A 12,990-nucleotide genomic window follows, 5' to 3' on the forward strand; every position below is an offset into this window, starting at 1 on the left:
TGATATTTTAAAAAATACTGCAGTGTTCCTGCCGAGGCAGAAGATTGGCCTGGACACCATCAGACACCCCTCAGCCCGGGATGTGCTCCTGTCACTCTGGCGCAGGGGCCCTGAGCCCTTCTGACTGCGGTTTAGCCCACAATCACCTCTACGGTGGAGCAGAGGCTGGTGTTGGTCAAGACCTCCACAAGATGTAGGCTCGGCGCAGCTGCCCAGGGGGCTCTGTAGGAATTCTGGCCATGGGGCTCCATTCAGATGGGAAAACAGCTCAGCCTACCGTCCTGCTTCAGCCTGGGCTCTGAACTCCCCCTGTCTCCCTCAGTATGGATTCAGATGGCACATGCCTCCTCTGATGCTCATCCTACATCTCCCTGGGTACCCCTGTGTCTTGCACCATCCCATTGGGATTTCCAGCCAAGAGACATCATTGCACACATAGTCCCCAACCCCCTGATTCTGACTCTCTCTCTGACCCCAAGGGTCTCACCAAAACCTTTCCCATTTTTCATTTTCTTCTATCTTCACAACAAGCTTGGGACAGATGTCAAGGAAGGACAATTATCTTCATTTTAGAGATGGACAAAGTGACCCAGAGAAGCAGAGTGACTCACCGTTCTTGCCTGCCCGGTTTAGTCATCCCCATCTAGCCCTCTGTCCCCAGACTTACCTTCCTGAAGCCAGATTGGCCTGGGTATTTCCCCATTCAAACCTTCCTGGCCATTTCCCTGTACCCACCAAGTAAAGAGGCCTCAGATGACCCTTCTGCGTGACCGCTCCCATGTCCCTCTGTACACCCTACCTTGTGACTATCAGACAACCCACTGTTCCCAGTACGTGTTTCCCCACCTCAGGGACTTTGCTCATGTTGTATCCTCTGCCTGCTGTTTTCTCCTATCTTTGACTGTCACAGTTGAATTCATCCTCCAAGATCTAGCTCAAATGTCAGCACCTCCTTAGCCCCTCATCCCCCATTCCCCAACAGGCATCAATTGCTTCTTTCTCTGCACTTACTTAGCAAGTTGCTCCTGCCTCTCCTGGTGCATCAGTTTCACTCTGCCTGGAGCTGCTGGCCATTTGCACAAGGTCATCTCTCCCAGGGTCTGCAAGCAACTTGAGAGCCAGACCCAACTTAGTCCTCTTTCCTCTATGACCTTGAGAGGTAACTTGAACTTTTTGACTTATAAAATGCAGATGACACCAACCCTTGCTGGTTGGGGTGAGGATTAAGCAAAGCCCCCAGCCCAGTGCCTCCTGCCTCCATTTGGAGAATGACTGTCAGAAATAACTGTGAAGCAAGTCAGTTAGAGCCAGATATACCTGGGACCCCGAGCTCATCCCATACATCCTTCTCCAAAATGCATAAACCCCCTGGGGAAGGGAGAGCACTGTGGCTCTCCTAGGCAGCTCTACACACTGGAATCACCAGCGACCTGTTGCATTACAACCCCTGGGGAAGTTTGCTGAAAATGCAGAGTACCAGGCCTCCCCTCAGACCTCCTGAACCAGATTTCTGGGGGTGGGAACCGGAAACATGTGTTTTTAACAAGCTTCCCAGGGGATTCAAACACAACAGCTCTGGTCACACTGGGTCATAGTGAATTTGGAGGGTGGGGGTGGGGACAGGATGACCACAGCTTCCTTTTTGCTCAGGTGACAGTAGAGGTGGCTATAAGGGCTAATGGTGCCAACAGCCAGTGCTATTTCCATCTCCAACCAGCTTCCCTTTGAGTCTCCGCCCAGGGTCAGATACAGGCTGATCCACAGTCAGTCTGGGTTACTGAATTTACCTCTGTCTCCCCCAGCCATTGGTAAAGTACCTGGCGCTGGCTGGGCGCTCAGCAAATATTTGTTGAACCAACTGAACTTCCCTGGGGCCAGCTGTGGCCAGCTCTGGCCCCTGAGGACCTCGCCTGCTGGGCTAGACCCCACCCCCATACTTCCCCTGGGCCTATCTCCCCACAGATCCAGCAGGGGGCTGCCTGACTGGCTCCATGGGGAGGGGGTGTATGTGGGGGGTGTGAGCAGAGGAGGAATCTTTGGTCCTCAGCCCAGGGAGCCATTCCCCAAGGAAGGAAATCTGGGGACACAGGTGTCTGGAGAACCGCCACCCCCACCCGCCCAGCAATAGAGCAGATGGCAATTAGCAAGAATTTACTGAGCTAAGACCATATACTCTTAGAGCTCACCCAGGGCTTCTCAGCAACAGATGCACATTCGAATATCTGAAAAGGTTTAGAAAATACCTATGCTCAGCCCCACCTCAGATCAAAAGAACCAGAACTTTTGGAGTGGTGCCTGAGCACCAGTATTTCTATAAAGCAACCCAGGTAATTCTATTGTGTGGCTAGAACTGAAAAACAGCTGAATGGGCCCCTCCTTTCCTCTCCTTTCTCCTCCCAGTGCTTGCCGGGTGACATTACCCAGACGTCTGTAATAACGAACACAAATCATAAGTAGTGAGCCCCTTCTGTGAGCCGGGCGCCACACTGGTTACTGCATCTGTAACAGGGGATATGCTTAACTTGGCCCCTGCCCTCACAGGGCCCAGGAGAAGCCCCTACCTCAGCCTCTGAGGGTTGGCAGGGATGAGGGGAGGCTTTCTGAAGAACATAGAGGCCATACAGAGGTGTGATAGACAGGTGGACAGGTCGGGGTAGCCAGGGGCAGGCAGGGTAGGAAGAGTGAGGCAGGCAGGTGGGACACCACCAGGGAAGCCCTGAAGCAAGAAAGAGCTTGGATCGTGGAGGAAGTGAAAGAGGTTCAGGTCCAGTGCACTGTGGGTGGAGGGAGTCCTATAGCGATGGAGAAGCAGAAGGTGCTGATCGCACAGAAGTGTTTGAGGCATGCTACAGAGGCCAATTTTGATCCTAAAAACAATAAGAAACTAGGATGGATTTGTAGATGGGAGGGGAGAGGTCTGCAGATTTGTTTTGTCTACCTTTGGTGCCGATGGGTTGGAGATGGGGAAAGTGGTGTGGGGAGACCAGCCAGGAAGCTGACAACAGCCTAGATGGGACATGGTAGCTGTCTGGACACGGGTGGAGCTCAGAAAGTAAGGAGGTGGGCAAACTCAAGAGCTGCAGAGGAAGTGGCACTAATGGGGCCTACTGATTTACAGGAAAAGGGGAAGAGTGGGTGCTCAGGATGATGCTTGAGTTTCTAGTGTGCACAGCTGGGTGGGTGGGGTGCCATGTACTGAGCTGTGGACCCAGTAGAGCTGCAGGTTAGAGAGGGAGATGAGGGGTTTAGTTTGAAGCCTGTTGAGTTTGAAGATCAGAATTGTCTGGCTATAGCTGTTCCTCCCGTCAGACCCAGAAAGGTAGCTACATGGGTGTGGAGGAATGGGAAGATGTCCAGAGACTGTTCTCAGTTAACTTCCAGCAACAGCTCCTCATGTGACGCCAGACAAGCCCCTCACTTTCTCGGGAGCCCTCTTGTGACAGGAGGGATTGGCCTTCCAGGTGCTGCACCACTTGGGCCTTAGAGCTCATCTCCACCAGCGGTGCTCCCGGAACGGCAGGCCAGTGCATCTCGGAGGAGAAGGGCTGTTGTTCTGCTCCTCTCGTCCAGGATGTTAACCAGGAAGGGGGCCCGTGCCCCAGGGAGCTGGTGAAGTGCAAACAACTTTGAGTTGGCAGCAGCATCCTGTTCCTCCAGCAGAGCCTCCCTCTGGGTGGTAGGCTCCCAAAGGTCCCTGGGCAACCTCGCCTCAGACCCAGGAGGCTCTGAGTGCCAGGGCTGCAGACAGACCTGGGCCCAACCAAGTTCTGCTTCTGCTCCTTCAGTCACCTGGTCTTCCCGCCTCCTCATCTCCCTTTCCCGCATGCCTCAGAGATTGGAGGGCCAGATTTAGGGGTAACACAAAGGAAGACCCATTTATATTTGAATTTTAGATAAACACCAAATACTTTTTAAGTACAAATACGCCCTGGGCAGTATTTGGAACTTACTTCTAATAAAAAATAAATTTGGCATTTATCTGAAATTTAAATTTAACTGGAAATCTGTATTTTATCTGGTAATCCTAGCCAAAGGAGACTCCAAGAACCAGCCAATAATCCCAAGAGAGGAATGGGATGGTTCCTCCAGCCCCTCCCCGACCATGTGCCACTTCCTCCAACCAGAGGCTGCTGAGAACTTGTCATTCCCAAATCCTTGGCAAGCTGCAGCCTTCACCAGATGTTTGGACTGGCTTTGGAGACAGGGGATCTTTGGAAAGGTGTTATGCCTAATTAACTTAATAAGCAGGTTGTAAGCTCTGACAGGAACTGGCAGAGGATTCACCCTGACAGATGGAGAGGAATGGGTCACCCTTGCTGCAGGCACCTGCTGACAAGCTGCTGGCTATGGCCTGTGCAGAAGCTAATAGGAGGCTTTGACTTCACATCAGGTAGAAAGCAAGCAGAAGTTACACCAATGTCACATTACCAGTGACAATAACTGCCATTTATAGAGCCCTGACTATGTGCCAAGCACTGAGCAAGCATTATCTCATTTAATTCTCATACCAACTCCAGAAGGCAAAAACTATTATTACCCCCATTTAACAGATGACAAAACTGAGGCCTAAGAGGCTGAGTAACCAGCTCAAGGTCACACAGCTAGAAAGGGTAGAGATGAGGCTTTGAACCTAGCCGCTTGGACTCCAGAGTCTATGCTTTTACTTTTAGCCACTGATAGCTTGGTTCCTCCCTGACCCCTTATCCCCACCCCCAATCATTTCCAAGATCTGTGTGACATATATACAGTGAGATGGAAGGCAACTTCAGTCATTCATTCCACCAACTTTTGAATTGTTTTCTTTGCTTGAGACATGTCCCCCACCCTCCACTGACCACAGGGATATGGTAGTCTGGTGAGGGAGACAGATATCAATAAATTATTGTTAAAAAAATGAAACAAAGCACGTTCAACAAAACTGCATAAGAGTTATAACACGGTGTTGCTATGAAGAGAGGCAGAGCATGCTGGTTAACAGCCTGGGCCCCAGAGCCAGGCTGCTTGGGCAAAGGCCTCCCTCCCTTTACTAGTTGTGTGACTTCGGGTAATTTACTTAGCTTCTCTGTGCCTCAGTTTTCCTGCCTGCAAAATGGGAATAATATTACCCATCTCACAATGTTGTAAGGATTAAATGAATTAATATTTTAAAAGCACTTAGAGCATGCCTATACACTGTAGGCACTTTATTCAACAAATACATATTGAGTGCTTGCAATGCGCCTAACACTGATCTAGGATATTGGGACACATCAGTAAACAAAATCAAAATACCTGCCTTTGAAAAGTTTTTTTGTTGCTTATATTCTAATGATATCTATTATTATTTTTAAATGAATACTATTATTAAATAGTTATTTTTAAATGATCTGTTACTATATAATAAAATCCAGAGGGCACAAAGCAAGGAGATATTTAATCTGCTGAGTTGGCACAGGACATTTCCTGTGGCTTCAGAGATGGCTGGATGATTATTTTAAACCTCCACTGGGTCTGAGGTTAGGACTTGAGTTGAGACTACAGATAACCTACCAGCCACAAGGCAGATGGGTTGAAAAGCTGGGGAGCCAGTGGGTCTGTAAAGTTCAGGGCATGGGTAAGCCCAGCTGTCAGCAGCAGGGTGGGCAAGGGGATGAAGGGTAGGGTGGTCTGCCAGGCTGGGGCTGAGAAGTTAGGAGCTGGTCTTTTTCTGAGAATCCTTTGTGAAACTCTGGTCTAAGGAGAAAGCCTAGTACTGAGTTAAGTGGTTAAAATCAAAGGCTAATGTGGCAAGTGAACCTGGCAGGACAGGGGAGGAAATCAGCTATAGCTTCTAGCAGCTCCGACAGACCAAATGCTAACCACAGGGTTCCAGCCACAGCCCCAGGATACTCCAGAGCTCCAAAGACTTCTAGGGACTCCCCCCCACCAGCCTTGGCCTCCCCGCCCTGACCCCAGCCCTGGCACACACCTGTTCAGGAGAGAATGGCTTTGGATTTGCCACCTGTCATGGTGCCTGCCTGCTCCAGAGTTGGCGGAGGCCACTGGAAGCCCCATGGAAACCCAAGCTGTGGTGAAGATTAGAAGGGGACAGAGGGGGACAGGCAGGTGTGCCTTGGACAGCCCTGAGAACAAGGGCTCCATTCTCCTGTTCTCATTGTCTCCGGAGAGAGGGAGCCAATGGCTGAGAATAGGGATGTCACAGGTCCAACAGGATGGCCCCCTCCCCTGGCCCATGTGCAGGATGTGGGGGCTTGTAGCACTGCAGGGAGTTTAATGTGTGGTCAGTAAGGGCCAGGGAGGCTCCTGGGACTGCTAACTGTTTGGAGACACACAGATTTAAACTTTGGCTAATGGAAGGTGTATGGTTTAGGGGACTAAGGGGAATTCTGGCCCACTGGTAGATAGCTGGTGCCTGCAGTGTGTGAATATGGCTATGTATGTGCCTGCGCCCAGGAGGGCACATCTGCTTGGCCTGTTTGGGTGCCTGTGTCTGTCCATCTCTGGGTGGATCTGTGTGCACCTGTCAAGATGCCTGCTGTATGTGAGTCTGTGTATACATACACAAACATGGTTTGTATGTCAGGCAGCAAGGAGTTCTACTGAACAAGTCAGAAAATGAAGATTCCCTGGGGTCTCTTCCCAGCTAGGCCTCTCAGGGAGTGGGCCCTTGGGGTCTGTCCTTCTGCTCTCTGGGCCTCCCTTGCCACATAGCCTGTTGGTCAAGCTACAGTGGCTGGTGCTGGTATCCCTGAGCTGGTGCTGGAGACCCCACATGTGCCGGGTTCTTGGTGCCCCGCGAGGATCTAGGGCTTGGGGAGCTTCTGTGAATTGTTAGCAGGGTCATAGGATGCACCCCATGACTGGCTAATTGGTCCCTGAGCTCCAAGTTCAGATGCCACCACCCTGGCACTGCTGCCCTGCTCCCTGCCACACCTTCTTGCCCAGGCTGCATAGCATGAGAAACCCTGCCAGCCCCCAGCCATTCCAACCAGCAGCCAGGCCAGGAATAAGTTAGTACTCAGTGCTCAGCCTGGCCTGGTGGTCTCAGTCGCTCTGGCCACTTCCTGCTAGAGGCAGCCCTCAGGGTCCGTGATCTCATGGTGAGAAAATGCTGTGTCCAAAGGACCTGCACAGAATGGCTGCCAGCAGGGAGTGGGGTCAAGGGTTTTGGCCATCCCTAAGTCTGGTCAGCCAAGCAGGGTCTGCAAAAAACAAACAAAAAGACCCATGCCACCCACCATTTTCTGTTCAGACTTCCTGTCTCCATCTCTCCCTCTCATTCCCGTGCTGGTGTCCCATTGAAAAACTCTAGTGCAATGCCTTCCAGGGGAATCTTCTGCAATGAAGAAGATTTCACCACCTGCGCTGTCCACGTGGGGAGCAGCCTCAGGGGGCTATTGGGTACTTGAAATGTGGCTAGTATGATTGAGGAACTGGGTTTTAATTTAATTTAATTTAATCTTGGACAGCACAACTCTAGGGAACCAATTCCTACGGAAAGGACTGAAAATGGCATTATCATCCTGATGTATGCTCGATGCTACACCAGTGGCAAGGTTCTTCCATGTCTGTTGGTCCCTGCTGGGGCCTCACAGCAACTCTGCCAGGTCAGGGCAGGAACTGGAGCCCAAGTCTTCTCATTCTAGAAGTGGGGCTCACTCCATCACTGATCTCCCAGCAGACTAGCAATCAGGCACTGAGGGCTCAGCCAAAAACAATGCCTGATGGTAGAACGTCAGGCACTTGTTTGCTGTATCACCTTGCACTCCAGGCCTCCCCTGCCACATAGCCTGTTGGTCAAGCTTGACTGATGAAGAGGTTTTAGGAGTGGCATAAGGAGGGGTCATAGGAACCAAAAACTTGTATCTATTTGTAGATAAGGAATATGAATATGTACGGAGGGCATTTATATGCCAGGCACAGTGCTAGGCCTTTATAAATGTTATCTCCTTTACCTTCATAAGGTTGGGTATTATTCTTCCCATTTTGCAAGTAAGGAGACAGAGGCCCAGAGAGGTGATTTGAGTTGTCCAAGGTGATACAGCAAACAAGTGCAGAGCTGGGCTTTGAACCAGGCACTTGGTCCTGAAGCTTCCTCTTCCACTACCACCTGGGTTGGGATGAAGGCCTGACTTAGAAGACGCTCGTGTGAGTCAGGCTGCACTCTGAACTGGGCCCCACTACATACAAACTCTAGCTAAGGCTTCCCAGGGGCAAAAAGAACACGGCTCCCTTGGCCCTGGCCCCGGCCCCCCGGGAGCCTGCTGCCAGGGCTGGGGCGACAGACACAGAGTGAGTCAGTAATGGCGGCTGAACAAAGAAATGTGACTATAGTGGCCTGGGTGAGCCAGGCTGGGCCCATCTACCTGGAAAGGCTTCTCCGATGAGGAGAATGGCATCAGCTCAGTGATTCACCTGCATTTGGTGCTTTTAATCATTCAGCATCTCCAAAGGCAGTTTCCTGACCAATTTCTGTTTCAAATATCTGTTTTATGTCACAGGGCTCCCCAAAACTCAGGGGCTTAAAACAACAGTCATTTATTGGTTTAGTATTCTGCAGCATGCACAGGGCCTGAAGGAGTTGGCTGCTCTCTGCTCCGAGGGGCATCAGCTGGGGCGGTTCCTCTGCTCATCTTGCTGGGACTCCATGTGTGGCTGCCGCTGGCTGGCTGGGGGGGCTGGCTGAGACCTGGGCTGGCTGGGCTTCTCTCCCCTCCATCAGGGCCACTCCTTCATGTGGCTTCCCCACATGGCTCTCCCAGCAGAAGCTCCCAACCTGAAGCTCAGGGCTCCTAAGAAACTGCAAGTCGTTAACAATGAAGCCCAGAGAGAAGGAACAGCAGTCCTGTTTCCCAGGGCTGTTCAGGGAGGATGCGGGGCAGAGTGGGCACATATCCCAAGGCCTGGCCATATCGTCCACAAACCCTGGATCTAAATCACCAGGCCCAGTCTTCTTCCCTTCTCTCCCCCAATCCCAGGTGGGTGTTGAAGCCCTGATGCTCTGTGTGTGAGCAGTTTTATCGTTTAAATCCCCCCACCTGTGCAACCCACTTTCCACCTGATTGAACTGCACTCCAGGAAATACACCTTGTGCCTCGGTGCCTCTGCACCCTCTGTGCTCCACCCAGATGCCCTTCGTCCAGTCATCCATCTGGCCAATCCTCTGCTGGCTCTCCTGGCATCTGTCCTACCCCTGCCCCTGCCCCAGAGCCAGCCTTCTCTGCTTTTCCCGGTTGTTCAGAGATGACGGAGGTTTACCTGGAAGGTGGAGGCAGACAGGGCCTGAAGCTTGTAGGGTCTTTTTTAGAGACTGGAGAAAAAAGTCCTGCAGGGAGGGCTGGCCTTGATAATGGCAGTGGGTCCCTGTGGTCACACAAGGGCTCAGGAGCCAGGCTCCATGGCTCAAATCCCACTTACAACCTAACTTTTTAGTACCTCCATTTTCTCATCTGCTCAATGAAGATAAAATAGCACTTAGCTCCTAGGTTTGTTGTGAAAGATGAGAAAATTACACGGAAGGCACCTGTGTCCAATTATTGCTCTTACTGCTATTAACATATGCTCCTCACAGGCTGAGCCAGACACCTGGCTCCCTCGTCACTGGCACTGCCCCTCGGCAGGATAGAAGCAAGGCTGACCCTGCTGTGACCTTCAGCCCACTACTTCCTCCCTCCCCCAGCCTCAAGAGGCCAGCTAGAGCTGCAGTGCGACCTGTCACAGGTGCCCTGTTGCTCAGGTCCCAGTCCCCCATTTCTCTCATCAGTGCCTCCCTGCCGGGACCACAGGCCACAGATCCCGGGCAGTCAGAGATGTCAGCAGGAGGCCGAGGACCTCCGGCAACCTCATGGCCTCCACTACATGTTACAGAGAAGAACGGGCCTGACACCTTCCCACTCCTGGCTGGGTGCTGCTTTTTCCTGTCTCCCACGAGATCTGGCAAGGGAGCTATTGAATAGGGTGGGGCCCGGGCCCCTTTCCAAAATCTGGTTGGTAGTTCAGTGTTATGCCCATACCATTTTTCACAGGCCCTGAGACAAGTTTAGGGAGTACCAGATATGGAGTATGGAATGGGCTTGTCTAGTTAGCCATCAGATATTCTTTTTTCCATTTCACAGTTTTTCCAAGCACCTACTATGTGCCAGCCACTGTTCTAGACACTGATACAGAGAACAGGACTGATAAAAGCAAACCCTGAGAGAAACATGTCTGTGTGTGGGCAGCCACTTTGTGGCCTTGAGTTCTGGGGCCCCGTTTGGTCCCTTTCCCTTACATCCACCTGTGCTGTGTTGGAGCAGAACATAAGCTCTGAACTCTGTTGTCAGATTCAAGTCCTAGCTTGGCCTCCCTGTCACTTAATAGCAAGTTGGCTCAATTCTCTGAGCCTCAGCGTCCCCATCTGTAAAGTGGGAATGCCGATGGGAGGACCAAGCAAGCAGTACCTGCAAGGGACCGGCAGTGGGGTAGACACTTCCTGGCATGCCACAAATGGCCTTCATCCACTCTCTGCTGTCATTTGCCATCACCATGGCCCCACCTCCTTGGGCTGGAATCTTGCTCTCCCTTCTAATTTGCTGGGGCTATACACAGCTTTGCTGAAAATAGCCAAGTCGCCTTCTGGACCCTGGAGGATGCTGAAGACTTTTCCTGTGAGCTGTTTGTCCCTTATGCAGGCATCACAGAGGTCTTAAAACTTGAGATCAGAGAAAAAGAGGGGGAGGGTGACAGGAGCCATATATCAGGGGACTGTTTCAACGGTTAACAGGGATTGCTTCCCAGCCAAGGACAGATGGGACCAGCCTCCCAGAGTCCAGATCGATTGAGCACCTGGGGTGGGAGCCAACACCGAGGGTGAGGAATTCATGTGACCCTGTCATCTCCCGCCAGGACACTCCCACGCTTTTTTTCCTGCATCCGGGAAACGAAGTGACAGGTCATTCTGAGGGACAACTGCTGACTGGTCCTTCTGTAACATTTATTTAGAACTGGCAGCCTGCCTCCTTGTAAAGAGGGCTAAGGGACTGCTGATGAGTCAAGCCTTCTGCATTCACGCCGCCATTGAAGCCCCCCAAGAACCCCCATTTTAGTGATGAGGAAACTGAGGCTCAGAGAGGTACAGTAACTTGCTGATGTCACCCAGCTAGTCCAAGGTAAAGGAGCCTAAGAAACCCAGTTCCCTTGACTGTTATTTTTTAAATGTAGATATGACAGGACAGAAAAAACCCATAAAAATGGACTATCAAAGGCAGAGAGAGCAACCGTTCTTAACTTCTGCAAGCACCTTCTAAGAATAGGATATACATAATACATGTATAATGCTGATAAATGTGTTAAACATTTTCTGGAGGGATACGTAAGAAACCATTAATAGTGCCAACCTTTAGGAAGAGAAATTGGCATGGGAGAGGGAGCAATGAGAGAATTTTACTTCTTGTTTTGTGTCTTTCTATAGCATTTGAACTATTTTCCAAATGCATTTAAAAAGCAGAAGCAAGGGGTCATCTGAGAGCTGGTGTTGGATCATTTTTTATTTTATTCTTGATTCTTTTCTGAAATAAAAAAGAATGTTTCTTTAGGAAAAAAACTTTGAGAAGCTGATAAAAACTGACTGAATCCCAAGAAAATTTCACAAATATGCTTATCAAATGACTAAGAATTCTTTGTAGGGAAGACTGGAGGGAATAACTACATTTAAAAGACAGGCTGCTCCTAGATTTTATAACTGAAAGCAGGGTGCAGTTCTCTGACATCTGCATTGAAGCTGTGGTCATTGATAATTAAAAATGGGAAAATAAAAGCCTAGGCTCATGTGGTTTCTGTAACCAAGGAATTCATTTTACTTTGGGCCCCTCACCCTATTTGGAGCCTTGAACACAGCAGATGCTCAGAAAATCCATTGCTTTATGGATAGCTTGCCTCTTGTACTCACTGGATCCTGAAGCAGGTGAGTAATCACTGGATCCCAGTCAATACTTTTTCATGGAAACCAATAATAAAATGCTATCACTCCCAACCACTACCCCTGAACCCCAGCTACGACCCTAATCCAGGTGGGGACAAGGATGAGGGGGGTCAGTGTGGGGCTGGGCTGTGGGGCTCTGAGCTCCCCTCCCCACAAAGGGCATGGGTACTCAGCAGTTACCCAGTGTCTGGGAGGGTGAGCACAGGCAGGGCCTTCCTTCCACATTGCCCTTTCCATAGCGTGCACAGAGAATGTGTGGGCTCAGCCTCATTCATTATTTACTGCCTTTTCCCAGCCTACCCACCCTCCTCCCAACACATGCAGGTGTGCGGAGGCCCAGGCTGACACCCTCATTCTCATGTCTCTCCAGGAGCCAGAATCCAACCCCACAGGATTCCTTTCCTCAGACCCAGCAGATGAGAGGTGCCCAGAACACTGCGGGCAGGCCATGGCCTCCAAGGCAACATGTCTCCACGTGACTGTACCATCTTCCTCCAAACAGATGGCTTTTCTGGCTCCCCTCTTTGGCCAGAGCCCCGTGTCCACCCCATCACCCAGGCCCAGGCCCCCAGTTTCCATTGCCCATATCCAGTCTGTAGTCACCAGGTGTCAGATGAGCACTTCTTCCACCAGGCCTGCCTTTGCATCCCTCTCCCCACTAACCTCACCTGCAGACCCTCACCAGGCACCCATCACCTCATGCCTGGACTATTACAGCAGGCTCCTAACGAGCCTTCCTGCTTCCAGGCCCTCCAGCCTGCACGGGGATGCTGAATGAATCAGGGTAGAGCACCTTCTTTATCCATGCATGGTCCTGCCCTGAACACCTGAGAGCCTCCTGTTGCCTTCAGGGAGGGGTCTCACTAGCTCACCAGCATCCATTAACTTAACCAATACCTATTATCACACTCACTCTGGACCATGTACTGTGCGTTCTAAGTGCTTTGCAAATATGGACTCATTTAAGCCATATAAAATGAGGTTGGTACTCTTATTCCTGTTTTGAAGATGGGAAACAGAGGCCTGGAGAAGTAAACTTGTCTGAGGTCATA

The 12,990-nt window shown here is 50.9% G+C and overlaps 1 long non-coding RNA gene across 1 annotated transcript in view; it reads right to left on the reverse strand.

Moving 5' to 3' along the window:
* Positions 1-12,990, reverse strand: part of LOC118919217 (uncharacterized) — a 30,776-nt gene that overhangs the window by 10,839 nt on the left and 6,947 nt on the right. The window lies entirely within an intron of this gene.

This window comes from Manis pentadactyla, chromosome 8, assembly GCF_030020395.1.
Source record: "Manis pentadactyla isolate mManPen7 chromosome 8, mManPen7.hap1, whole genome shotgun sequence".
Classification (NCBI taxonomy): domain Eukaryota; kingdom Metazoa; phylum Chordata; class Mammalia; order Pholidota; family Manidae; genus Manis; species Manis pentadactyla.